This window comes from Chiroxiphia lanceolata, chromosome 6 (assembly GCF_009829145.1).
Source record: "Chiroxiphia lanceolata isolate bChiLan1 chromosome 6, bChiLan1.pri, whole genome shotgun sequence".
Taxonomy (NCBI): Eukaryota; Metazoa; Chordata; class Aves; order Passeriformes; family Pipridae; genus Chiroxiphia; species Chiroxiphia lanceolata.
In genome coordinates this window covers 29,166,024-29,193,820 of record NC_045642.1, presented here as the reverse complement: position 1 = coordinate 29,193,820, position 27,797 = coordinate 29,166,024, and the positions used below count along the sequence as shown (strand labels likewise).

The following is a 27,797-nucleotide window of genomic DNA, read 5'->3' as shown; positions in this document are numbered from 1 at the left end:
TGCAGCATCTTTTTTGTATGAAAATGAGGAAAAATGCATAGAAGACAGTTTACTGCTTCACTTTTGTACCTCCAGAAAAGCTTGATACCGTAGTCTGAACTATACTGCATGGAAACTGCTATTTTTTTGTGCCTTGCTGTTCATTCATTTATTTGCCACACTTGTGACCATTGCTAAAAGCACAGCTTGGAATTAGAGCAAAATTTACTGCTTATTTTTAGGTGATGGTTGTTTTGTATCAAATATGATGCTGTGCAGGTGGTTTTGGAAACCTCACTCATTCCCCATGAAGCTATTTTTTTTGTACATATCTCTCCCTGTTGTGCTGTAGTAATTCAATAACTTGAATAATCAGAAATTAGCATCAAATTGGGATGAAAGCTTCCATGGGTAGTATCAGAGTTGTAGATTTATTTAGGCCGAAAGGGACCTCTGGAGGACATCTGCTGCAACCTGCCCCTCTGAAAGCTTAAACAGTGTCAATTTTAGTGTACAGTGACAGGGAGTTTAGTTTAGTCTTTGCTATTATCTCCCTTTAGGTAGATGAGAAAGCAGGATGATCCCCCAAGTCTTCTCCAGAATAACAAAGTCAGGTGTCTCAGCCTGTCCTTGTTCCTCATGTACTTCAGCCCCCGAACTGCTTGGTGCTCTCTCTGATGAACTTTCTTTAGTTCATCTGTCTTGTACTGAGCAGTCTAAAACTGGGCATGCTCATTTAGCTGAGATCTCACTAGTGGTGAGTAAAAGTCAATGACATTTACTGGGTTTAGACAGAGCACCAACAAGCACTGCAAGGCAGATATTTTTAACTTAATGTTACCTAGAGCTTGAGATTTTGCATTTTCAGAAATGTCTATTTTTGTTCCTAGATTCATGAGGAACCTTTGATTGAATAATTTTTTTACTATATCACTGTTTCCAGAAAGGGTTATTTACATCATTTATCTTGAAATAGACTTTCTAATTCATAGCCAAACTTATTTCACACAGCTGCAGATTTAATCAATATATTTCCCTGCTCTTTGAAGTTTTTTTCCATCTAAATTGAACTGGTAGTAGTCACATACCGTTTTAGTTATCCTGCTGATGTATTTTGCCTTTTGTGGCATGTTATATTGGTTTATGCTGCATTTCTTCAAGCCAACCATCAAGCAAACTGTTGTGGATTTCTGACTTTGAGTGGAAAAGTATTTTCTGCCTGCTTTATTCGTGGTGTTAGCTTTCAATTTATAAATTAATGTTTGTTTGATCTGCATGCAGGGATGGACTTTGCACCATATTCTAATGTGTCATAGTCAAAGTCAGTAGAAGTCATGCCAGAATAAATGCTTATAAGACAAATATAAGAGTGGGCATTCTAATAAGAAACAGTGAGTAGGGAAATGAAGCAGTGGCAGGGAACAGAGAGAGACAGTAAAGATATTTTTGTCCTATGCAAATCAGTCTTTCACATGAACCACTGAAAAGAGACACTTTGCCCTTGATACTCTTATCTTTTACCATATTGCTTTTGCCGTCTAACAGGCTGCACGGTGCTGCCAGAGCAGAAGCAAGCTGCCATACAGCTGTCTTGGTGAGGAGTCCAGGTCATCCAGAAATTGGACCTTTGGCTTAGGGTCAGACCTCTCCTATGGTAACATTTTCAGTCATATGACTTTGACTTTTGCCAAAGACTAACTTTAGGTAAAACTTGCTGGCACCTGCGCAGCATTATTTTTTGGCAACTGCAGCTCTTGTGCCGTGGGCTGTTGGCAGGTTGAATCACTTGCTTCATTTATAAGATACTATGTAGTGTTTCAGGATGTAAGGACGAATCAGCTTGCAGCCTATGCTTGTCACAGCTGTCTTGCCTTACACCTAATGGGAAAAGATTTATCAGGCATAATTATGTTTAATTGAGCCACTCTTGCTATCTTGCCAATGTTACTTTTTTCTGTTAATTTGATGAGTGGACACAGATGAGATAAAAATGTAAACAGTGCCTATTTGAATGGCTTCTTGGATTATTTAAGTGATTCATTTAATCTACCATGAAAGTATGTGGGTTGTCACATGGAGGGAGATTCAGCTAACTTGAGTTCTATACCTCTTAGAATTTTATTTCTGTGAGGAAGGTTTAATTTTTTTTTTCACTTGTACAGGATGAACTTACTTCATAATGCATCTGCAACTTGCTTTCTGTAGTCACAAGTGTGGGTTTTCTAAACTATGATTTGTTTTTTGTAAAACAACTTTTAAAACATCCACGGTGTTCATGGTTATAAACTTTTTCAGCCTTACTGTTGAAATAATATTTGTAGTAGATGTAGGTCAACTAAACCTCACTAAACTTGTAGCAGCTCACGTTTTGGTTTATCTATATAATTCATAAACATTTCAGGAGAATGCAAGACTGTATTTCAGGGTAGGGAGTCTGTGCCTTAGGTTAAATAAAGTAGGGGTGACTTATTTATGGGAAGCTGTAGAGACGTTATTGTTTCTGGGTCTGTCTGGTGTCCTGGAAATGCAATCTTGAAATACAAATGCTGAGGAATTGGGAATGAAAATAAGAGGAAGGGAGATAAATCTGTCGTTACTTCAGACTTGAGTTTCCTTAGTGTGAACTGTTCTGTATGTGGAATTGCTTGTAGAATGGATAAGCTGAGGAAAATTGCAGTATAATAAACTTGAATTTATTTTTCTTTCTTTGCCATTAAGTGCATTATTAAGCATCTTTTCTATTAAAAACTATCTTTTAAGTAGTACAGTTTTAAAATGGCTGGAAATATTTAACTAAGCCAATCTTTAGTTGGAGAGGGAGGTTTGCCTATGTGTGAGAATTACTTTGAAACTGCTTTCTGTCATCGTTTTCTTCTAGAACAGTTGCCTACTCCAGATAAACATTTAGGATATGTCTTGATTGGAGTATGAGTTGAGTTGGCTCATTTTTGCTTTTGCTAAGAAGGTTGAATACGAAGACCTTGCTGTCTGTACTTGGCTCTCAGTATATGCCAAATGCGAGTTTAATTGCGGAAACTAGACTTGCTCTAAAGCAGCTGCAGCCAAGGCAAATACAGTCCTGTTTCATTTTAGTTCTTGTCTTCCCAACTGATGAATTCAAAGAAATAATCTAGCACGTGTAAATGTATTTTAGTTTTTGATTTCCATGCCTTTAAAAAAAGCCTCACAAAACACCACTCTCTCTCCCAAAAAGCTGATAGGAAGAAAAGAGAAATGCCTGTTAAAATGCCTTTTCTGTCTTGGCAATTATACAGAGTGATAGTGCTGCTCTTCTCATGCCCATGTGCTTGTAGAAGGTTCAGTGTTTCTTGCTCTGATAGCACGTGCAATGCTCTGTCAGGGAGTGCCTGGAGAAGAGAGGCTCCCAGGTGGTGATATGCCTTTCACAAAACATAAAACCTGGCCTGGGTTGAACTGAATGCCTTCCCTCTGCATCATGCCTGAAACTGTAAGGGATGCCTGTGTTTACAATTTCTTACGCTTGCTAATAAATTTGTATTCTTAGTTGCTTATGACTTCATCAGACTGATCGAAATTTTCTTGAGCAAATAGAAGAATTTGTGTAGCACTGAGGAGCAGGAGGCACTGGTGGAGCACTAGTACTTATCTGCAGAGGCAACTTAATGCTTAGTGGGCAGGTAGTCAGCATGGTAGATTCCCCCCCCCCTCCAGCTGATGTGTTTGAAAAGCTGTGTAAGAATTGCTTCAGTTAATGAGTTTCATCTTTTTGAGAAGTCTTTCCTTCCCTTTTCACTGGTGGGAGAATAAATGGTACAGAATACTAGCTTGATTAGGCTTTGTTTTCATGTGTTTTAGTAGATAAAATGAAGACTGTTTTTAAAAGCTAAACTCCACTTCACATAGTTTCATCCGTGCTAAACAGTAGATCAAACAGTAATTAGTTGAACACTTGGCTAATGACCACTGGAAGAGGAGAGAAAATCCTCAGGAGAGTGCTGCTGTTGAACCTCTACCAGGTTGTATTTTGGTCGAGAGCCTTTAGTAAGAAAAAGTGCTACTGATTTGGCATTCTGCTTTTTTACTGTGTTTCCTGAAGTGTGACCCTTAACTCCAGCCTGCAGAAAGAGGTAAAAGCTGATACTAGAACACGTATATCTAGAATCAGATTTCCGTATTTTTAAATTGAGGCTAATAACAAATGTTACTAATGTTTTCAATTTTTTACTTTGTTGTGATAATAATGACTTTTGGTGAGGTTGTATGTAAGAGGCTTCTTGACTGTATACATTTGCTGAGACATAAATATTTCAGTTTTAGAATTTACTGATTTGCAGTTCTGACCGTGTATAAAGTAAGAGGTAAACTGAGTTACAAAACTTTGAAGTAGGTCTGTACATCTAAGGCTACTGCTGTACACTGCTGAGAGACTTAGATAAGGGTTACCTTAAATATCAGAGGAAGGTCAATTAGGAAATAAAAATCACCACCAAACAAAAACCCACTGGTTATTTTGGCTAATAAACATATGGATCTGGCAAATTCCCCTGCCATCCTAATGTATCTGTGCCTTTAGCAGAACCAAGTGGTTCAGAGCCATGTTACTTCTGTGCTAGTTTAGTTACTGTTATTACTGTGTGAACTGATGTTTTCAGCAGGCAAGTGTTCAAACTGATGGTTCAGCTGAAGGATGATCTTGCCAAAAGGGCTTTTTGTGTTTTGAACAAATTGCACAAATTGATTCCTTTTGTATACCTAAAGGATTATTGAGGCATATGGTGCATCCATAATTGAACTTTCCATGTAGTCTTACTCAGTTTATCAGTTCGCTCTGTGAATTGCTTATATGGTTGCAACTGTGACTAAAACTTTGCTTGAAAAGGCTTTTACAGAGGAGGAAAACAGATTTAGAATACTTTTTGGAGGAAAAAGGGATTTTTTTGGGGTGTGTGTGTGTTATCTCTGTCACGATGCTGTTGACATTCAATCAAATCTCCAACTTCTGATATATTTTAGATGAAAACTATTCTTTGGACTTGGCCAGATGTCAACCTGACAGGAAAGCAAATCTGAAGATTTTTGTGAACCCACAGCTATCTAAAGGAATTGATGAGCAGGGTAAGAATTCAACTTGTGTAAATCTTACTTTTGTGGGTATCTGGCTACTGTAATACAGAACATACCACTTCCTACCACATAAGTGGAAAGAACAAAGGAAGTTATGAAGGATAAGGACAGCAGTCAAATTCAGTTTCAGAATAAGGCAAAATATCATCATTCTGAATAGCTACCCTTAGAAAATGTTAGTGGCAGATATGGAGTGCTTTCCACAGTGTAGATACATGATGGCAGAACACTAAGTTTGTTGAGGAGGTTAATTTTTTAGTGTCTGTTTGTTTTGAAATGTGAGAAAAAAACTGAAGTGGCATGTTGGCTATGAAGCTTGGAAGAAGCAGAGCATTTTCTTATAAATGAGGTTTGGTATATCAAGGTCATGACTATTACTCAGCAATAACTTCTGGCTTTGAAGTTGGTTAGAGCATGGTGCTAATAACACCAAGGTCGTGGGTTTGATCCCTGTATGGGTTGGACTTGTTGATCCTTCTGGGTCCTTTCCAACTCAGAATATGATTCTGAGCGATTCTGAAATAGCCTAAAATGCATTTAATTTGAATTTGAAAAGCATTTTTTCTTGTCAGATACTAAAGTTTTGCCTGATGATTTTTTGGCATGCAGTAGAAAGCTCACATTATGAAGAGAATTGAACAGAAGTGGGCTGAGAATGAAACCTTCTGTTTCTTTTGAAGGTCTATTCCACAGTGTATTGTTAAATGGTATCTGGATTTTTCTGTGTTTAATTTCTCTTGACTCCTTTATCTGTATAGCTATAGACTTCATTTTAACAGTTTCTGACTTCTTGTTCTTATTGTTAATGGACTCAGAAGTAGAATGACATTTTAAAAAAATGGGTTGTAGGAATTCAGAAGGGTTTTGATGGACAGGAAGAATCATCCTGTGGCAAAATTGAGTTAGTACAGCGGTTTTACATTTGAAGGTCTTTTATTTCTACCAAAGAAAATGTAATTTCTGGAATGCAATGGTAACATGAATTTGGCTCAATTTTTCTTTTTAAATAACATGATAGAGTAAGGGAAAGTTCTTTGCCCATGTGTAGGTATGTTTTTTTTTTTCTTCATGTTTCCTAAAGCAAGGACAGCTGAAGGAAGAGTAAAGGCAGTTTAAACATACTGTGGTGGTACAGATAAGCTAACAATTGTTTAGGTACTGTTTGCTCCTTGGAGATTAGAAAATTATTGAAAATGTTAACTACTTTTTTCCTTAGTGCCTTCATTTGAGGAGTACTTAGGAAGGCTCTTCAGTGTAATGAGTTCAGCTGTTTTTCCCTAAAATAGCTTATACTTTGTCTCCATTTGCAGTTTGGACTGGTTTTGGTAGAATTTTCAAAATTTCCTACGTAATTCCTACCTAAGCTAAACTGTAGAGATATTACTTGTTAATCTATTGTATGCCAAATGGCCCTCATTTTCTGAATTTTAGTGAGCCATTTGTATGTGCCCAAAGGAGCAATGTGTTGTTAAGACAGAATATAGCGTGGAGGGGGCTTTTGTTTCATTTCTGTTTGTTTGGTTGGTTTTATGTGGGTTTTTTTGTTTCGTTTTTGTTATGTTTTTTTTGTTTGTTTGTTTGTTTTTGTTTTGTTTTTTGGTTGGTTGGTTTTGTTTGGTTTTGTTTGTTTGGGTTTTTTGTTTTGTTTTGTTTGTTTGTTTTGAGGGCCAGGATTTCGTTCACTCTCCTTTGCAGTTCTGATATTGAGAGATGTCTCTCAAAATGATTTGACAGCCTAGGAAAGGGACTGGTAATTCAACATAATATACTTAATGATGAACTAGGGTGTCAGATCTACACCTGAAACTGCATAATGACGGGCCTTTTCTACTGCTGGATTTTGCGTCTGGGCCCCCCTGCCAGATATGTCACTGCTGCACAAGTCATTGAGTCATTTTGTTGTCTCAGTCCTCATCCACCTTGTCCATACGTACTTGCACAACTGAGTAGGCAGTAGAGAGGCAGGAAGCTGCACTGAAAGATTTGCTCATCAAATTACATCCTAAAAGTAGAGTGGTAACTTCAGGTGTTTCTGGGTGTTTATATGTTGCCTTCTCTGAAGGCTAGTAAAGCTAGTAAATATGTTTTTAAAGAGTTGGTATAACTTTTATCTGTAAACCCAGAAGAACACAGGTTGTAACAAATGCACCTTTGCGGATATAGTGCAGCTGCTGTCTCATTCTGGGAAAATTCACAGTAACAGCAATTCTTCTGTAACTCTTGGTTTTATATCCTTCTGCAATGGGGATATTAACTGAGATTTTTGTAGGTTGTTTTGGACACTAGAAACTGGGATGAGACAAAGTGTCTTTCTTTACACAATGCGGAGCTGTTGGATGAGAATAATCTAATTATGTTTTAAGCTGTACTTGAAATCTATGGGTGACGGATCCCTTGGTTCTCCTTCTTTTTGTTTTTTCCTCTTGTTGGGAGTGGGTCACTCGTTTTGTTTCTCAGTGCAGTTCCCACCTAAACAATGTCAGTGAGGTATTTAGGTATTTATGAATTTTCTGTGAGTTCCTGTTACGAAACTTACTGTGTTTTTGTCTCCTCTTTCAAATCTATACTAGAGGGTATTATTGCCAGCTCTGTGCATGGCACATTGCTTCTGTAAATGCATTCCAACAGGTGTGTTATTTTTATTTTCCTGGCATTTGTTTTGCAATTCATTATGAACATACTGTACATCTATATTTCAATCTGGTTCAAACAAGTTTAGTTCAAGTAGTGGTTGAGTCGTGGTTTTGATGGAATGACTGTTTGGCAAGTATTGTCTGTAAATGCTTTGGTGCTTTCTGCACATGGTATTTTGGGACTGCCATAATACAGTTGCATAATCTTCAATTATGTGCTTTACAAATAAGAGATGTTTTTATGGATTGAATACAAGCCTTGAGCAGTTGAAAATTTGGTGTATGAAAAAGAATCTAACTTTTTATTTTTCTCATTATGTGCATATTTCAACCCAGTATAAACCTTCTCATGATACAGGAATATGTGGGATTTGTTTCAAATTTTATAGGGACTCCTTAACGAAGGAAGTTGTTCAACTTTGCTAGTGTGTAGTTTCAGGTGACTCACTTGTGACCCTTGTGACATTCCACCCTCTGCCCTGCTCCAAACGGTGTCTAGAAAACTTTGGTTTGATGGGAGAAAGTTCTGGTAGCATTCAGTAAATGCATATAATATGTACTGAAAAAAGAGAGAACAATTCTTTTGTTCATTTGAGAGTGACTTAGATACATATTAAACAATACTGTTTTACATATATCAGTTCTGAGGACTGTTAAATCTAAGCCTGCTAAATCTAAGCACTGCTAACGTGCCTCTTCCCTTATTTGTTTTTAATATGAGAGGAAAATGTTAGAGAAGTTATTACAAGTCGTATACAAGGTACTACAAGCTGTTATTTATAGCGTTCTACTAGCTTAAGGACTTGCCAGCATTGGAGATGACAGATTTAGGGTGCTCTGTTAAAAAGTGCCTGATCTTCAATAGATTCACTTCTTGAATCAAACTGGAATTCTGACCTCGATGTTGTCCTGTGGTAAAAGTTATATATTGCAGGGAAGAAACTTGCTTTTAAATTCCTTGTTAAACTTGGTTATCTTACTGAGATTTCACCAGTCCTTCTATGTAATGGATAACTCTTTCCTGATTGTGTTCATGATTTTAGCTGTGCCTTTTTTTCATCCCTCCAAGGCCATAATTATCCATAATTTTTGTTTGTGTAGAAGCTGTGCTATATCTCTTAACTTTTTCTCTACTCCCTCTATCTTTTTGAACAATGCAAGTGACAAACAGTAGTCAAGAAAAAACTTGTGGTGATGATTTCTGTTTTGTTTTCCCTTCTAAAATTTGAAACTTGCTTATACATGGATTCACTTGAGATTACTTTACCCTTCCTATGGCATTTATTGGCAATAGATTTAATTCAGCCTGTTGCTGTGCAAGCCTTCTGTAGCTAATCAGAATAATCAGACAAGATTATTCTCACTAAATCTCAAACTTTTTAGCTTGGCAAAGTTTACAAAGTTTCTTCAGCTGTCAGTTTGCTCTATATTTATAAGCATAGGTCAAAGTGCAGATCCTTGAGGAAGGTTATCAGTGCATCATCCTCTTCCCTTCTTTTCTCATTCCTGTGTCACCATTTGAAAAAACTTATTGCCTCTGCCTATCTCCCACTTTGTATTTGTGGATTGGTTGTAATTTCTGGATAATTTGTTGCTCTCATCCTATAAGAATTTCGTTTCTCTGAGACGCTTCAATGAGAGATCTTGCTATTCTCTTAAACTTTCATGTATGTTCCTGAACTTTTTGGATATATTGCATCAAATAGTTTTTGTGTTCTTGTTGTCTCCTTTAACAAATCCTAAATGGTTGGACTTCTCTTTATGGAAATCAGGGTGCTTTACTATGTAACTTATTGTAAAGAAATGATGATGTTTTTCTTTGAACAGGCAAGTGAAGTAAGATGAATAGTAAAGAGTATCTCTAGCAGAGCCAAAAGGCACACCTTGTAGTTGTGGCAATGGCATGAGATAACTCTGAATGCGTTTTAACCTGTTTCATTATGCTACCTTAAACCCAAGCTGCTGCACGGTAGAACTGGAAATATTTGAAAGACACACGTTCCCTGCCAATTGCAAGGCAACCACACCCTGACTTGTTTGCTACCCTTAGGAAGGTGCGTGTTTTATTTGTAAACACTTCCTCATTGTTGCTGCATAATAAGAAGCTGATTTAATGACATTTTTGAAAGAAACAAGTACTGTAAATCTCAGCTGTACTTAACAGGGTCCTTTGTTTGAACACTTTAAACATCAATTAAGTTTAACTGTGTACATAGTACTGTGATAGTGCTGGGCCAGCCCTTTGTACCTCTTCCCTGTACTCAGGTGGAGGGGAAGTCTCCCAGGGTGCTGCCTTCCCTGAACCTCCCTCCTTGCCCTCTTCCCTGGCTGGGTAAATCGGTATGCTGCTTGTAGACAGGTGTATTTTAGACCTGTCAGTATTCCAGTGGTTAGCTGACAGTCAGAGCTGTACTATGTAGAGAGGTATGTAGCAGGCAGGATTTGAAAGCCAATGTAATAATGTGAAGTAATCATTTGCACTAGATTTTGAGGATATCTGAAACGCACCATGTTACATTTCAGATAGTGAGGGAAAGATGGTCAGAATAATTCTAGTCTGTTTGCCTTTAGAAGTATTTCTCTGAGACTTGTAGATAACCTATAAGAGAGTAAATCTCTGGGCTCTGGGGTTGCAAAATGCCAAATATAATACTTGTGAAGTATTACATGAACGAAGTTGTTTCTGATAGTGTCTCAAGTGATATATGTTAGTTCTAGAATTATATTCTGAATAATCACATGATAATCCTAATGCAATTAGTGTTTCATGGATTATAATGTTTGTGTAATTTCATTTTGCTTTTGAAAATTAATTGCAAAAACATGATGATGCTCTGTGATACTTCTGAGATAAGTCTGTTCTTTTGTATTGCAGAAAAAACCCACATGACTACAAGATAAACCAAATAAATCCTTCAAAGTTTCATGTTAATATCCATAAAGAGAACATTCTCCTTTGTGGCCTGTTCTTGTTGTAGTACCTGTTGAAGTAAACTACATAAGTGTTGTTTTCTGAAGATATGCTCTCCCATATAATTATTTCTCAGAAATAGAGATCTCTGTAATATAATAATGCAATAATGCTTCTTCTGTTGTTTGAGAAATATCCCATGATATTTCTTTTACTAGTCATATATCCCAAGTCATTGTTGCAGATAGTTAGCAAGCATACATTTTAATTTTTTTTAGTTCTTTGCTGCTTTAAAAGATCAGTCAAACTTCTTTTGTTGGCAGCTCAAGTGCTAGAAAACAAAATGGTAGTTTCTATAAAAATGGACCAGTGTGTAGAACTGCTGTGAAATGACTGATGTGGTTCTGTCCGAAGCCTGAAGAAGGTAGGAGACTGTCTAACTGGAAACATTGTTCTTCTGTGCACTTGATTGCCTTCAGTTTATCTGCTTTATGTTTTAATTACTACTTGTCCTCTACTACTTTGGATATTCCGTACCCAGCTGGGTCCTGGGACTCTGTTGCAGTTCAACAGTAGTTCCAAGAATCTGCCTTAGCTTTCACAGATGAGATAGGCTGCAAGTAAATGAAAGTAGTGGAAAGAAACCCCTCCAAAAAAACATTTACAGGTAAATTTCTGTAATTAAATGCTATCTCTCTTGTATCTACCGTATATTTTGAAATTGATGCTTGTAAGGTTCTTAAAAGATATTCTTTGCCACTGACTTGCTCTACTGATGTTAATAGTTATCATGACTTTTGAATAGGGAGGTGACATGTAAAATGCAGGCTGACCATAAACTGCAAACTGACTATAAGGAACTGAAAATAATTTGTAAATTAACTACTGTAAGAGACAGTAATCTGTGAACTTGCTGCTTCAGCCAGGAAGTTACTGAGAGGCAAAATGGTCCCTCCAAATTACTTGTTGACAGTTATTTCTTGACATGGAGCAGCTTTGGGTAATCTGGGAGAATACAAAATGTAGGAAGTGATATGCTGTTGCTGGATTTTGTGATGTTCCTGTCATGGATTAATATTTACTGTATTTTTGTATACACACCCCACAACCTTCTCCCCTGTTATGAGTACTACTTTCTGCTATTTATTTCTTGTTAAATTTTGGGAGAGGAAGTGGAAAGTGTGATATGGCTAACCTACATTAAAAATAATTAAAACTATAGTTGTATAGTGGTTTTTTACTGATAAAAGAACCGTTTAAATGTATTTATCTTTGTTGTAATTAGTTTAATGTGAGTAATCATATTTCCACTATACGTGTGCAATAAGCTGAGTTTTAAAAACAGAAGCAGTATTATCTTGGTATGCCATGATACTATGTGTAATAGTCTGTAATAATAAAACAAAATTTTAATTTCTAAGCTATATTAAAGAAGACTTTTCTTAGCATTTGGAGTTTAGTGTTCTAGTAAAGAAATTTTAACAGGCTTTTGTGAATGAGGAAGATGTTAGTTAACAGGTTTGAAAATAAAAATATTTTAAAATTAATTTTGGTGATCTGAGGCATCCCTGACATATTCAAGAAAACACGTAAGTGTAATCTGCGTACATTTTAATTGCGTAGGAGATCAAGCTTCACTAGGTATGTTATTATGGCAGTTAACACTATATGGGGTTGAGCATTAGGGTTGAATCTCTGGGTTCTCTGGTCCAGAACAGTGTATTTCTGACCTTCCCTTAGCAAGTTGCAGTTGTCTAGTGAGGTTGAAAGATTTAGTATAAGGATTTGTCTTCTGAAACTACATACTGAATTTTAGAGATAAATTGTAAGATTCTGCAGTTGGAAAGTTAATAAAACAGAAAATAATGTTTCTTCCTAAAACATATTTGAAGTAGTTCACTTATGAAAAAATTACAGACTTGTAAAAATCAAAGAATTTGAAGCCTGGTCAGCGTACCTGATTCCTCATATCCACTGATAATCAGGAACAGGACTCTTTTATATTTCAGCGTCTCATCTGCATACTGTATTAAGGCCTTGTAACTTCTTAAGAAAAGCAGCATTATAATCTCACATTTCTGGAAAGGTTTCATTATCAGATGGGTTTAAAAGCAAAACTTGGTTGCCGTGACCAATTAATATAGAACAGTGCTATGCTGCCAAAGGTTCTTACTGTTGTTATTTTTGTTATAGTCTGTAATAAATTATGTAGAGATCAGTGCTGGCAACAAGAATTTCAATTTTAGACTTGTTTCATTTTTTGGACTTTGCATTCCAAGAATGGGGAATTTTTATTCGAAACTTTGAAATGGTTGTAATTAATGGCCTCAGAAAATTTTTTTTCTTATTTTTGAGAGTGAATTTTCAAACGTATGTTTTGAGTATGCAAATAGTTGAATGAGTAGTTGTAATGGTTTTTATTTACAATTGTACATTTGCTCTGATTAATTTTCTGAATTTATATTTTGCTAAATAGGTTCTTTTATTGTTGCCTTCTGAAAAAATTGCTTTTCACTGCTTTTAAAAAGCGTATAACCCATAAGCATAAAGATGATCTCATAAAATGTTACAACCTTTTAAGTTCATTTGTTGCCTCGGAATAATTGCATGCAAATATTACATGCAAATAGATATTTACACAAGAAAATTTTGACTTGATGAGAGTTCTACATGGATAATGAACAGAAAACTGGTTTTATGTGTCATACAATTGACCATGAATGTGTGCTTTGTGCTTTTATTTATTGTCCAAGTTTATAACTACCTGCTTTGACTTTGTGGGGAGCACAGTGCCATGTTTTGCATAGTAATGCTTTTTATTTTGTAGTGTAGAGTGGGGTAGATGATCTTTTGGAGCCAAATAGTTTGATCCAGATTCAGTGAAGTTATAGGTGCATAAATCAGGAGCTGGACTTGATGATCCTAGTGGATCACTTCCAACTCAGCATATTCTATGATAAAACAGCAAAGTTCATTTAATGAAGAGAATGTTGTGATGTGGCAGGATTTTTTTTATCAGTTCCTAGAAGAAATGATAGGAATGACAAATAATGTAAAACAACATGAGAACTTGGTTCATGTGTTGAACATGGTTCCACTAAGACCAGCTTCAACATTATTATTACCAAGAATATTAGTATAAGCATATCTAACCATATATGCTTATAATAATATGTGTATATGCGTATTTCAGAGTACTTATGGTCTTCATACTCCAGAAGAGAGTTGCTGCATGCAGTATCTATAAAGGTTATTTACTCTCATGTCTGTTTAATGGGTCTGTTTCATCAAACAGGTCTGTTAGTTCCTGAAAATAGTATCTGCTCATAGAAATCTGAGCAGCAAAGTCCGTCTAATAACTTGAGTTATGAGTTAAGCTTGCAGCTGTGTCAAAGTACCAGATTTCAGGGAATCAGCTTTTGAGGAATCAGGGAATAGAGGATGGTGCATTTCTTATTGTGTTTTGTTTAATGTTTTTATATGCTGCTACTAAGTGTGGTACTCTGCAAAAGATGAACTGAACTGAAAAACTTCTATTGCTTACTGAATTTGTAAGTAAAAAAACATTAATGTGCAGACCTTCAGTGCTGTTCTTTTTGTCCTTTATGTGAATCAATTTTTCTATTCAAGATACAGTTCCTCATCTGTTTCCAGTGTCAAAGGACAGACAAAGAGCTTTAAGAGCAGTAATTACTTAAAGGCATGTGAGAGAGAAATATCTTGCATTGGAATCTTCTGTCTTTGGTTGTGCTTTCCATGTGTGGTTTTTGTTCTTTCTGTATTATTTAGTGGGTTTTTTCCAGTTAAAAATGAAATGTGGAGTGAGACAAACTCCATAACTTATTTTTAGTTATAAGGCCTTTAAAGACTTTGCTACTCCTCAAGAGAAATGAATTTTCATAGTATGGACTCTGCTTGCATATATTTTATATAATAGACTTCAGTTTGGGCTAATATTTTACTGGCATCAGCCTCTGTGTAGCACAGAGCTGCTCTGTGAGGAGTACCGACTTCTTTTGTAGCCTGCCAAAAACTGTATGTGTGTTGGCGGCATGAATGCCATCCTTTGGATAAATTTTTTTTCATCCCAGGATTAAACCACAAAAAGTGGAAGGAAAAAACAACAATATTGAGTCTGTTATTTAAAAAAAATATATATATATAAGTTAGTCTTTCAGTACAGACATGCTGAAAAATAAAACCCAACAGTTGTGTGATGTTGCTTCACATTTGGACACCGAAATATTTTGAAATTTATGGGTGATTTCTTTCTAAAAGAAAGATTAATACAAGATTAAGAATTTCGTTAGTGTTCTGAGTAAGCAGGACATTTTGAAAGTGAATATTACCTAATTCCGTAAAGTTCTTTGGCTACTGTATTCAAAAGGAATTTTAGAGGTAGTAGATGCTTTGCAATTCGTGGTTTGGCTTGCTACCTCAGCAGGGAATAATATTAAAGTTATTGTGTTCTTTGACCTGAAGTTTTGTGGCAATTACAGTTTGTGAGCAGAAAAGATAGGGTGAAGGACAAAACATAAAAGTTATTTCATGAATGCAGTGGGATTTGAAATGTCTGAGAATATAAAGTTTTCATTAAATATCCCATTTCCTACTACATAGTTGTCTAATACAGATACTGATTTCCCTGGTGGAAATGCATTTTTCTGAAACCACCAGCAAAAAAGTAATTTAGCTAAAATTTGGCCAAGAGTCTTAAAATTAAGTTTAAAACCTTTATTGAAAATGAGATTTGATCTTTGTGGTAGGTTACAGAGCTGACTGATTCCAGACATTCTTTAAATGTGCATCTTGTTCAAAAGGCAACTCCCACAGTGCACAAACTTGGAGAATGTCCTATGTAGCTTTGGTTTCAAGCCGAAGGTAAACCAGGGCTACAATTGCACTGCTGCTCCATAATTTCTTTCTGCTGAAGCATTCTGCTTACCTTTCTTGCAGTAGTACTAATAGATTGGCACATAAACAGTGAATCACATGAGCTCATGGGTCTGCACAGGCCTTCATTATTTGACTTTTTGGATTGTTTTTGCTTCTCAGACAGAGCAGTGAAGTGATCCAACTTGCTGCTTACTACATACTGGTGTGGACACAAGGAAAAATTGAGGTTGTGTGGCTGAGGCACAGCATCATATGCCAATGAGTGCAGTGGTGGATTGTCCCAATGCAGTTGTGAAATGTCAGTATTTTACTGTTTATAATGTCATAGAAATTTGCTTTTGCATATCATTTTAATGCAAGAAAATAATCTAGCTATATGAAGATTAAACCCAGTGAGTTTCTGTGTTCTGAAATCTTTTTAGAAAAGCTTCTCAATTCTGAATAGCTCTTTTCCTTTCTTCCTTTTTCTCCTTTAGAAAAACAATCTGAAAATTTTCTGCAGTTTTGTTGCATTAACTTCCTTTCTATATCTGGTCATTATTTCCAAAAAACAGAGAACTACAATATATTTGTGTTGGTTTTTTGTGGGGGGTGGGGGTTTTTTTTGTTTGTTTGTTTGTTTGTTTTAATATATAGAAAAATTTGTAAGACAAGAAAATACAGTATAGGCTGATAGGGCCCATGCAATTGAAGTTCAAAAAAAAAAAGTTCTAAATTTTAAACTAGTGATAGACACAGAATATCAGCATAAAAGACATTTCCTATCTAGTGCTGATTAAAGTGTATTTTTGAGGGAATGTATTCAAGTAAAAGTACTGAAAAAATAGTATTGAAATCATAATTGCTTTAAAAACATAATTTTCTGTATCTTGAATTCGTTACTTTCTTTATATTCCTGTTTATTTTGTTTTGCTTGCTATACTCTATAAAAGATTTGACTGTATTTTGCGTTCTCTAAATGTTGCTTTCTGTAAAATGCATTGTCTAAATTGTTTGTGCCTTGACTTCCTTGTGGAAAGAATGTCCTGTAGTTGTTTACACTTCTGGATTGCCATACTTTCTCATCAATTTTGTGAATGCTATTGCATCTAATATTCTCATGCTTTTTCTTACGATAGAGGTTTGATGATAGTGAGTTATTGGATTGATCCTTATTGCAGATGGTTTGAAATGAAAGCTAGGCTGAAACTGGAAGTAAAAGCGAAGTTAGCAAATACTTCTGAAACATATGTTAGAGTGGGGGGGTTGTTCAGAACGGGCAGACATTGGTTGTGGGAAGAGAGGTGTAAAGAGGACAGAAAGTGACAGCTTGTACATATTGTTAAGGGAAGGGGGCCCTATATGACTGGGATGGGGAGGTGCAACTGTGTTGTGGTAACGTTGGACATACATCTCCCTCCTTTCCTGTTTGTACTTAAAAAAAAAAGTGATTTGCCTATTCAGTAGAGCTGCTTTTAGGCACCAAGTATGCTCACTTGGAAAGTAAGAATAGCAAAATGTCTCTGGGTTTGTGTTGGTTTCTTTATCCCTTGATTCCAAGTGGGTGGTTATCAGGAAATCTTGCAGTCTTGTGTCTGGTAAAGATAAGAATAAAAAGCATGAGTGCTGGGAAACAGTTTAAGTCACTTACATGAAATTTAGCTTGAGATTCTGCTTTAGAAAAAATGGCCATATGCTAAAAAATGTCAACACATGTTCATAGAAATGAGTAATTATCAAGTGGAACTTGACTTAGTCTCCCTTAGTGCTCATATTCATTTAAAAAAACCCATAAAATTACTTTTTCTAAAGGAAATTGCTAAAGTTTGTTTGTCTGGCTCCTTAGATAATCAAATCTTGTGGTTAATACTGGATAGTGAAATAGAAAAGATGGGGCTGTAAAATAGGAAAGATGGTGTGATTTCTAAATGAATATGTAAAAAAAATCAATTTTCCAGGATGTGGATGTGAGTGCTACTGTGAAGATGGTGCAGATGCTCATAATTGGATTATTGAATATGATGTATTCTTACCCTCTTTTAAAAGGCGATGAAATGTTCTCAGCCACTAGTATTGAATGCACAGTTGCATTAGGAATTCATGCACTGATCTCTTGGTCTAGGAGGATCCAGGGCTATCATTTGTAATGGGGTTAAGAGACTAAAGTGACTTTTGGATGGTGTGGGACATGTAGAGGCTATGTCCGGAGTTATCTGCCCTCTGTGTTGTTGCGGAAGTGCACCAGCAGCTTTTTTTCCCCCCCTAGAGTATTTATAACAGTTTGCTGTCAAAGCCACTGTCTGTTTTGGAACTGGAGGCAAGGGGTTTACCTTTGCATAGCAGCTCACTCATAATTGAATGTTTGCATTTTCTACGGGTATTGTGAGACTCTGAAAGATAAGGAGGAGTGACATAAGGATTGGATGCTTAAGCTTGTTGCAAAATGCCCATGTTCACAAATGTTTCTTGTTTCCTTGGGTTTCTCACCTCATGTGTTTTAACTGCATTCTGATTTATTATAAAAGGTGTTTCTAAACTCTCAGTAGGTGTATTGCATCTTCAGCTGCAAGGCTAGCTATTTAATAATACAGTGTATTATTACAGCGTATAGAGTGAATATAGTGTAATAAATGTAAATTTTATGATTTTTTTTAAACTTTTGTTTATTTGTTTGTCTTCTTTGTCAGATCACCATAAAGAAAAGTCTATTTTGAGTCTAATATTCAGTAAATTGCTTTCAGGAATGTGGTTGTTTTTAAGGTATAAATCATGATAAAACAGTGAAAAGGAGAGTTTGTCTGTACAAAGCTTTATTAGAGACTACTTTCTGACTATATTGAGAAAGTTTTATAAAGGTGGTGGGGATGATGTGAAGTAGTTCGAAGTGTTGCATATTTTCATTAACATTACCCTACAGTTCTTCATTTTACACCTTTGTGTAGATGAGACAGATGTCTGCACCTGTTGAGTCATGCCATCGCAGTATGACTGCTCAGATTCTCAGAAAAACACCGTATCGAGGCAGACCAAAGGCGTGTTTGAAAAAGGCCCTGTATTTCACCCACAACCAAATAGTTCCCCCTCCCCGTCTTCTCCGTTTCAGCTGCAGGGATTGTGTGAGTGCTAAGATAGGCTGGCTTGGATCTTGTCCAAGTGTGCCTTGTTTATTTGCCCTTACAAGTGAGACTGATTGGCTGTAAGCAAGTGGTTTGGGATATTAATATCTCCAGCTAAACTGACTGTGTACAAAGTTTGTCTGGGACCTGGATTTGCACTGTGAGGTTTGGTTAGATTTTTTTTTTCCCCCTCTTTTTCAGCCTTGAGTAGGTTCTCTTTCAAATGCCTGCTCTGTAGGACACAAGGTGGCAACCGAGGTTGCTTTGTTGCACAGAGGTGGCAGAGGTAACAATGGCATGTCTAAAGAAGACAGCAAAGGGCTTTGTTTGCAAAATACAACCTTTGTCTTCTACTGTTTTCACATGCAGGAGATGGATTTTCCTAGTTATTAATTTTATGTAGTGTTGATTAGTATTAGAATGGTTCATACAGTGATTTGGGTTGGAAGGGACCTTTAAAGGTCCCAGATATTAGTCAGAATATTGCTGAAATGGGGTCTGGGTTTGTTTGTTGGACAGGTATGTTTTCATTGTGTGTGCTTTCAAGGAAAGGAGTGGTCTGAAATCTTAACTTCCTTTTCAAGTGAAGCTCATGTCCTTTTAGCTCATGGCACATTTAGTTCCTGCATATCTTTTTTTGGGCTGTTTTTGGGCTGAAGAGCTTGTTTTAGCCAGGCTGGTTTTTAGCAGCACTGTTGATAGTTGTATTTAGAATACTTTGTGTGATATGCTTCAGTCTAATACAAAGAAAACCCTCCAACTTGTTTGAACAACAGTTTTTCTGCAGCTAGATTGGTCTGGTAAATAGTTTTAAAGTGTATATTTATAGACTAGTGTTTTTAGAGCTCTCAGAGGGAGACCCAAAAGGACATCCAGGTAAGTTCTGGGCAGCACAGCAGTGAAGAGTAAATGCACAAGTTCTGGTTGAGACAAGGCATTGTCTTGGATCAGGTCCCTGTTTGTCTTTGTTTGTAAAGATGGAAAAATGCTGTTTCTTCTACAAGGCCTAATTAGATGTTTGTGAAAAGCTTTGAGAAGCTTTTGATTAATGACTGTATATAATATGTGATTATTATATCACAGACAATAATAGAGGGCAAGAGGAGAAGACTGGCAATGTAGTTCCTGCAGGCCTTGTTCTTTTTCAAGTGGTGTCTTTACATTTAAACATAATTTCTTCTGCTTGTTTCCCCTTAATCCCAGACTAATAACAAAACAGGAAAGAAACAAGTCTCCTTTTAAGAAAGGAGGAAGAAAAAGTGTAGGGTAAACAGTTTTGGCTAGTTGTGGTGTGGTGGTCGTTTTTTGTTTTGTTTTGTTTTAGTATTTAAGCTGTTTTTTCTATATTCTGTTTTTACCACGTTTGTAGCTGGTATATAGGAAATCAATCCATGAAAACATACCTTTTTTTCCCCTTCCTCTCCTTTCTTTCTTTTTTTTTTAAAGGCACCGGTAACTGGTGAAATTGTTTGTTTGCAGGCTTTTCAGTACTGGTTACTTAACTTCATACAGCTGTACAGCTACACTGTCCCCCTCAGTTTAAAACTGAGGAGTTTTGAACCTCAGACACTTATTCACCCTCCTCTCCCTCCTATTTTTTTCTGATCTTCATGTTACCACAGTTGCCTCTTCAGGTTTTTATTAGCTGCTTTTGATTTAACATGCACACAACTCTTTTTGCAACAGAAATGTAGTTTCTGAGCAGGTGAATCTGAGGAGGTGTTTCTGGCAGCTGTAGATGACAGATTTGGGATTTTGTTTGAAATTTGTTGGAGGTGTGGTGGAAGGACTTGCTTAGGAGGGCCAAGGACACTGCACTGCAAAAGCTGACCAGCAGAAAAGCAGCAGACCTGGGAAATGGCTGCTCTGCCATCCATTGCATCCCACAGGGTTATGCAGTGGATTTAAATGTGCCATCCCAAATAAGAATACTAGGTGAAATTCTTCTTCAAGAATTAATTTCTAATTTTTTTTTGTATTTAAAAAAAAGAGATGGAACCCAGTGGATGCAAATAATATGCTGGAGGCAGAAACCAACAGGAGAAGTTAGAACCTTCTCTGCCAAGGTTCTGAGCTTGGAGTACTTAACTTATCAAGAGTTCTACCAGAGAAACATGTGGTTTGTCAGCTGAATGTGGGTGGCTAGCAAGCATTTAGTGGGAATGCTAGCATACTTTTTTTGGTAGTAATACAGGAATATAATGAAAAACAGTAATAATAGAGAACCATCACTTTTATGGGAGCTTATGTGTGCGAAACTTGTGATGAAAAGGAGACTTTTCTTCTTCCGAATGTTGTCATTAGTATAGTTTAGAGGAAGGAATGGGTTGCTTTGTTAGAAATATTAATTTATTCCCAAAATGTATTTGTTTCTAATGCTTTTAAATCCTAAATTGGTGCTACTGAACAGTACCTTCTTGCTTTCTCCAAGAAACTTGCCTTTGTGTTTTTGAGAAAAACACAGCAATATTACTTTCTTACACTGTATTTCAGCAATGCCTTTGTAATGGTTGACAAAATGAAGCAACTCGAGTATATGAATCTTTTGAAAAAAAGAAAACCCCCCAAACCAAACCCCTCACCTTCTTCCTTAGCACATTAAAATTGTCTGAAGTGAAATGCATTTTGGTTTGGTTGTTTAATGTTCAGCCATTATAGTGGCACAGTTTCACAGACTTTCTCAGAGGGTGTTTGGGTAAAGGTTGAAGTCCTGTAATCATAAATAGTAGGTGAAGTAGAGACCAATACACAGTTGTAGATTGTATTTTGGCCATGTGACTTAGTTCAAAAAAATCTAAATTACAGGATTAGACTTATGTACATGTATGAAAATTTTTCATGGGCATCCTAGTTTTTTTTGTACTCTTTCTTCAGAGTGTTAATTGCACTTAAATTTTTTAAAAAAGTATTTAGCATTCAAGAGACACAATTTAGCCGAAAGAGACACCATTATGCTTTTTTGACCCTGAAAAAATGTTTTATGTATCTGGAAATACTTCTGCAGGCCTTTGTGGATGAAAGGCATCTTTCTGCTTGTTTGGAGTATATAAGTGGCAATATATAGAGTGTACAATGAACATTCCTCTTACCGAGGAAAATGAGTGGTGAAACAAGGATTTTCAAGTAACTGCAAAAAATTAAATGTAAAATGCAGCAAAAAGGAGAAGCGTGTGAGGAAAGTGAAGGTAAACTAGGCTGTAGAGGTATGGCTCCAACTGTTGTAGAGCAGGCTTCATGTTTGGAATGTCTGCCTTTCAGGTTATGACGAAAGGGCAGCAACAGCAATGAGGTTGTTTTTCTCTTGAGTGAATTCCAAACCTTCCTTAAAACCTGTTCATTGTATTAGTAACGGAGTGCCAAGACCTGCTTTTTTAGATGTTACCATTCTTACTGCCTGCATGGTTAAGAGGATTGTACGTTTCCTTCAGTTGGAAGTAAAAATCCAGGGTAGATTCACATTTCAGTCAATTTAAAATTTATTCTTTGTGGCAGTAGGACATAGGACTGCTTTTTCTTGATGATCAGTACAATCTGATTGACTCAATCTGTTCCTGGTGGAATTGAAATGCAGGGAGTGCTCTGTTGTGAAAATATGTAGGCTTTCTATAGTAAGGAAATCTTGTTCGGTGGCAGGGCAATGTGTACAATAACTACAGAAAACAAAAGGCATATTTAATTCTTGATGAAAGATTTGGCTGATATGTTGGAATTGTTGTATACAGAGACCAACAGCAATTACCAAGTCACATTTCAAGTCATTGTACAATTGCCAGTGGTGCCAAAGTTCAGAGGCTGGTGACCAAGAGACAATTGGAAGTTTATCACTTGCAGTTTCCTTGGGTTAGCTTTCAGCCCTCTTCTGACTCTTGCTAGTTTTTAAAATGTAGCAGGAATAAATTATGTGAAATTAAAATCCTATATCATCCTGTTCATTTACATTGTAATTCTTGGCTTCCTTGCTCCATGGTTTTTTTCCTTTTCTGGGAAACAAACAAACAAAAATTAATATAAACTTTATTTAGTTAACCAACAGAGATATAGAGCTGTAATTTCAGAGTTCAAGTTTTGTCAGTTAAAATACCCAAGATTGCTTAAGTCTAACTGTTAGCATACCAAAATAATTCTGGATCATATGAAAACAAATGAGTTGTAGTTATTATTGAATAGGTAAGTCCAGATTAAGCAGAAGGACAAAAAAATACAATATCACATGAAAATTATTCACAGTCTTGGCAACTTCACAGTAGAATTTGCTGTGGAATATTTGCACTTTTTCCCCTTCATGAAGTTCAACATTAGCACCACATTTGATAAAAATGTAGGAGAAAATGAACCCTGTGCATCAGGTGCTTGATAAAAGACCAGAGACTTCAGTAGCAGGCAATGCTGAACGGCCAGGGAACAAAAGCAGTACAATGAAACAGATGCTTTAAGACTTCTTGTGTAATGATGAAAAGTCATCACAATTTCAGATGGCTTATACTGAGACATGCTTCCTTGTAAACTTGAGTTGTTTTATAGGGCAAAATTCATGTCTACCAAAATCCACCAAATGGGCTTTTAAAAACCCAAAATTTTGTTACATGTGAACAAGGAAAGATTAGCTCTTCCTTGGAAGCAACATGGGTATTATCGATATAACTTAAATGTGTCAATTTTCCTCTCCATAGCTGGAAACTTTCTTGGGGGCCATTTGGAAAATTTGTTGCTTCTTTTTATTTGATCTTGTAGTCTTTTGCCATGTTTTAAAGTTGAAAGATATTATTAGTATTGTCATCTTTTAAACAAACAAATCTCTTTCTATTAAACTCCAAGCCCTGAGTGCCAGTCAGTTGAAACTACTATTGGAACAAAGGCTTGAGACTTGGATTCTGGGAAACATTGTGTTTGTGCCCTCTGAAAGTAAGTTTGAAACTTCCTCATTTTAAAGATGACTTATCAAAGAAACTCAGCTGTGGAAGTTTGGCTTGTGCAGTTTCAGCTTTCTGCTTTGCAAACCATTGCCTCTTGCTTTTTGGTAAAGCCTTTTTTGAATCCCTGCATGTGTGATCATTGTGTATGGCTGTTCCCTCTTCCTTTACGGCTTATGTGCTTTTTGGAGTCTGTCAGGTTTACTTGTTAGGTGATACTAGAGAAGCCAATATATATCTATTACCCATGTGTATCAAACTCCATTATGAGAGAATTAGAAATTCCCTCCATAACTACTACTCCAATATCTTATCTTTCCCCATGATGCTCCCTTCTCATGATGCTAGTCTGTGTCTGACTTGACTCTGTCCAGGTCAGCTGAGCCAGTATGAAGGTAGCCCAGAAAGATGGGTGTGGAGAGGAAATAAGTTGTCTGTCAGGTTATGGCTTGTGGCAATAGCACACTGTTAGGCAATGTGGCTTGAATTAATCTGACTTCATCTGCTTAGGGTGTGTGTGTGTATTTAACTGCTGATGCTTCATTCAGATTGTTTTTTTAATGTCTTCTCCAGGAAGGGATGGTAGAAATAAGTGGTGAAACACTGCAAGAGGAGGGAATTGCAGTTCTGTGTTATGACAGGTGCTTAAAAATTCAGGAATCTGGTGTTATCCTTATTTTCATTATTTGTTATGGTTAACAAATGTCTGAATATTGCTAAATCTTGCTAGTTTTTATATGTATATAACGTGCCATAACTTTAAGGAAATGCTGCCTACCTTCATGGTGCTAGGGCTAGTGGAGTATTTTGTGTAACTCTGTGATGGCATGTAAAAGCTGTGCTGCAGCAGTACAACCACTACACTTTCACCAGTACTATGAGTGCTTATCACTTGGCCAAACTACCTAGCTGACTGTGACTGTTGTGTTTCATTTTTCAGGCAATAGTGCCTTGTAAAGGGTTGCAAGATGGCAAAGGGTAGGGAGAAGTCTTTGTAGTGGTGAAATAAAAATATTTGAAAGTTCAAAGGATCACTTTTTCTAAGTATGGGCTAATGTATTATTTTTCCCCAAACTGTAACCTGTCTTTTTCTAGTTAAATAGAATTAATAGAGTTATGGAGATAAGCTCAAAATGTGAAAGTTGTATATAGCTCTGTTTTCTGATGCTTATCTCAAACTCTTGAAGCACACAGTCTTCTTAAAATTTTTTTATTTAAGTCTCTTAAAAATGCTTTCTCCCACTTCTGTCAAAGTTTGTGTGTAAACAGTCCCAGTGTGCAGTAAAAAGCCTGAAAGATAAATAGGACAGCTGCTACTTACAGTAGAAGGAAGAAAATATGCTTTATAATTCTTGCATACATTTAAAAATTGGTTCATTGGGATTTTTCGTTAATTAATTCTATAAAGTAATTTGCCCCTTGGGATAATTTTAGGGGGTTGTAAATACTCAGAGTATTGGAAGTTTAAAGAACATTTTTATGTATTTGCAGAACTAATGTGTTAAAAGTTCTTCTGGCAGCTACATTTTCGCATCGTAAATTGTGGTCATGATATCCTGCCTTTCACAGGTACTCTGCTACACCCTTTTTGGGGGAAACCCCCCATAACTCAGTTGGAGTAATAGAGCTGAATTGAGGAAGCCTTGCTGAAAAATTGTATACCAGTCCTTGGGAAGGAAATAATTTTTTTCCTTTATTGTCTTTCTAAGAAAATACAGTTCTGTTAATTGGCTGCACGATGACAGAACCTTTCTTGTTTCTTGAAAAAGAAGCTAAATTTTTGAGTATTAGAACAGAGTTTCATTAGAAGATGTGTTATAACTGATTAAAGGTGAGATATTTGCATATAAATAAACCTCTTAGCAACATCTGTTTTGCTAGGGAGTTTAGAAGGAGCCTGTACTGCTCCAGTGTAAGGCTTCCCAACAACAAAGCAGAAATCATCTGAATTTTTTCTGTATTTCTTGTTCCTGTTCTTTTTCAAACTTCATACATAGAAACAGATGCTGCTACTTCTGAGGGCTGTTGGATGTATCGAATCTGTTGCAGTTCTGCTGCATCTTTTCTGGGGAAACGTTTGCTTTGAAGAAGTTCACCTTCAGTCAGCATGAGGAGTTGCATGGCATTTGATCTCGTGGTGGCCCTGGACTGATTTTCCTGTCTCCCTCCCCCCTCTCAATTAGCTGTAGAGGATGTCTGGAGACATTGAGGACTTGAATGTTCCTGTCTGAGTGTTAGCAGCAATATTTATTGGCATTTATCTAGGGGTCATCCTAAAATGGGAAATGAGGTCAATGACTGCTGCTGGTATGGGGACTGGGTTGTGAGTTGAAGCTGCAATGACACTTAACAGCCAGGGCAGAGGATGGCACTGTCCTGAAACATGGTCCATTCAGGCAGTGGTGCTTTAGGACCACCAGGTGACAATGTGGTGAGGTAGCTCTCAGGGATACCTTGAGTTAGCCCCAGGTAACTTCCTTGGTAACGTTGCTGCTGGTGTCATTACAAAGTTGGTTTAGTTTGGTTTTGACGATTGTCAGGCTAGGATGGCTGCGCTATTTTGGCTTGGGTTGATGGAAAGCACTTGGCTGGATTGGAGGGGGCTTAAAAGCCTGAGGCTGTTAATTTAGTCATTTGGAGCAGATTTCCTCTGCTGGTAGGTAAGGTATTTTTAAAGTTGCTTCCAGAAATTGCTTTTGTCTGCCTGTGTTGCTGTGCCTGAGTCTTTTCTGGATCAGGTGTGTGTTACTAGGGAGATGATGAATTCCTGGGCTCTGACTGCAACAGCTTAAACCAACTGAAACACAGGGATTTGCGTACTGCATAATTCAATGATAACTTCACAGAATTCGTGCAGATCAGATAGAAACAAGCAATCCAAACAAGGATTGCACAATAGAAAGTGAACTTCTACCTCCTTAACTATGTGGCATCTTTCCCTCTGGCAGAGACAGCAGAGTTTCAGTATTACTTGCCTCATACTCGCAGTATGACAAGTAGTTTAGGTAATTATCTCAGGAACTGGCTTTGTTTTTGCTGTACCTAGTACAAAGTAGACCCTATTTTGATTTAATTTGCTATGCACTAAGGTAGTAGGGGTACTTAATAGTGTTTAATTCTTACTATATGTGCTTTAAAAAGCACAAACACAGGGAATTTTCATGTCCTTTGAGGAACATTTTGATACTCCAGAAACCTGAGTACTGTGTTTCACAAAAAAATGGAACACTTTTATGCTACACCCTGTATTTCATGTAGCTACTGTTCCTGAGCATGATGTTCACATTACTTAATTGCTCTGTGACTATTCAGATATAACCCTTGTATGCTTTGCTGTCTAAATCATCTGGAGGGTGGTGAAGTTTTTTTGTGAAAATCTGTACGGTATGGTATGTCAGAGCAGTAATTTACGACTGCCTTTAGACAGGCGGCATAACTTGTTACATGAGATTTTGTAGCTCACCAGAAGAGAGGATTGTCCTGTGCTGTATTTGTGCATTCACACATCCTTCTTGTGTTTGCCAGTGTGATTATATAATGCACTTCTTGGGTTTCATCAGCGCATCAAGGGGGAGTTGGGCACTTCATTACGGCCGGGTGGATTTGAGTAATAGCTAGGCCTCTCTCGGGAATGGACCTGCAAGCTAAGCTGCTAAAAGTTGAAAGCAGATCTTTCCTCTTATTTCTGAATTGACACCTGAAAGGAATAAGATTAACTGGCTCTTCAGCCCTGTTTTGTGGGTTTTCAGAAATAGAATGCATGAAGGAAATCCCTCATTTAACCAAAAGCTCCATAAAAGGATTCTTCTCAAATAACACATCACCCTGCTATTTTTATTCTGTGCTTTAGTGGTTAAGGTTAAGGTAGAAATGCTGAGTGAAATTGCCATTTAATGTATTGCTCTCATGCCCATGGGAACAAGGGTTTATACAATAAAACTAACTTCTTTTTTTTTTTTTTCAAATAAGAGAAATTGGTTTCACTAATTAATTTGAAATTGGAAAATAACAGTATATATTTTTGAAAGGGGAACCAGTGGTATTAATTTGATTCTCAAAGAAGTAATTTGATACTTTAAGGCATAATATAAAACATTTTCCCATGATACTTCAGCACAAGTGCCTTTTAAATATGTACATGCCCAATCTTCAGGCACAAATGGTTATACCACAGAAAAGGAGAGAGGTAATAATTAGACACAGGACACTAATGTGTGAAATGAAAGGGGAAATTCTGTGCTGCTCTTAATGGCTGAAAGCATCAGTT

At 36.7% G+C, this 27,797-nt stretch overlaps 1 protein-coding gene across 7 annotated transcripts in view; it reads left to right on the top strand.

The window, feature by feature from the left end:
• SIPA1L1 (signal induced proliferation associated 1 like 1) overlaps positions 1-27,797 on the top strand; it is a 208,887-nt gene that overhangs the window by 16,375 nt on the left and 164,715 nt on the right. For 5 of the 7 annotated variants that reach the window (XM_032690200.1, XM_032690203.1, XM_032690202.1 and 2 more), the window contains one exon: positions 4,975-5,076. The exons of the other annotated variants lie outside the window; for them this stretch is intronic. The gene's annotated coding sequence lies outside the window, so the exon portion shown is untranslated. The remainder of the gene's footprint in view (positions 1-4,974; positions 5,077-27,797) is intronic. 7 annotated transcript variants of the gene reach the window in all.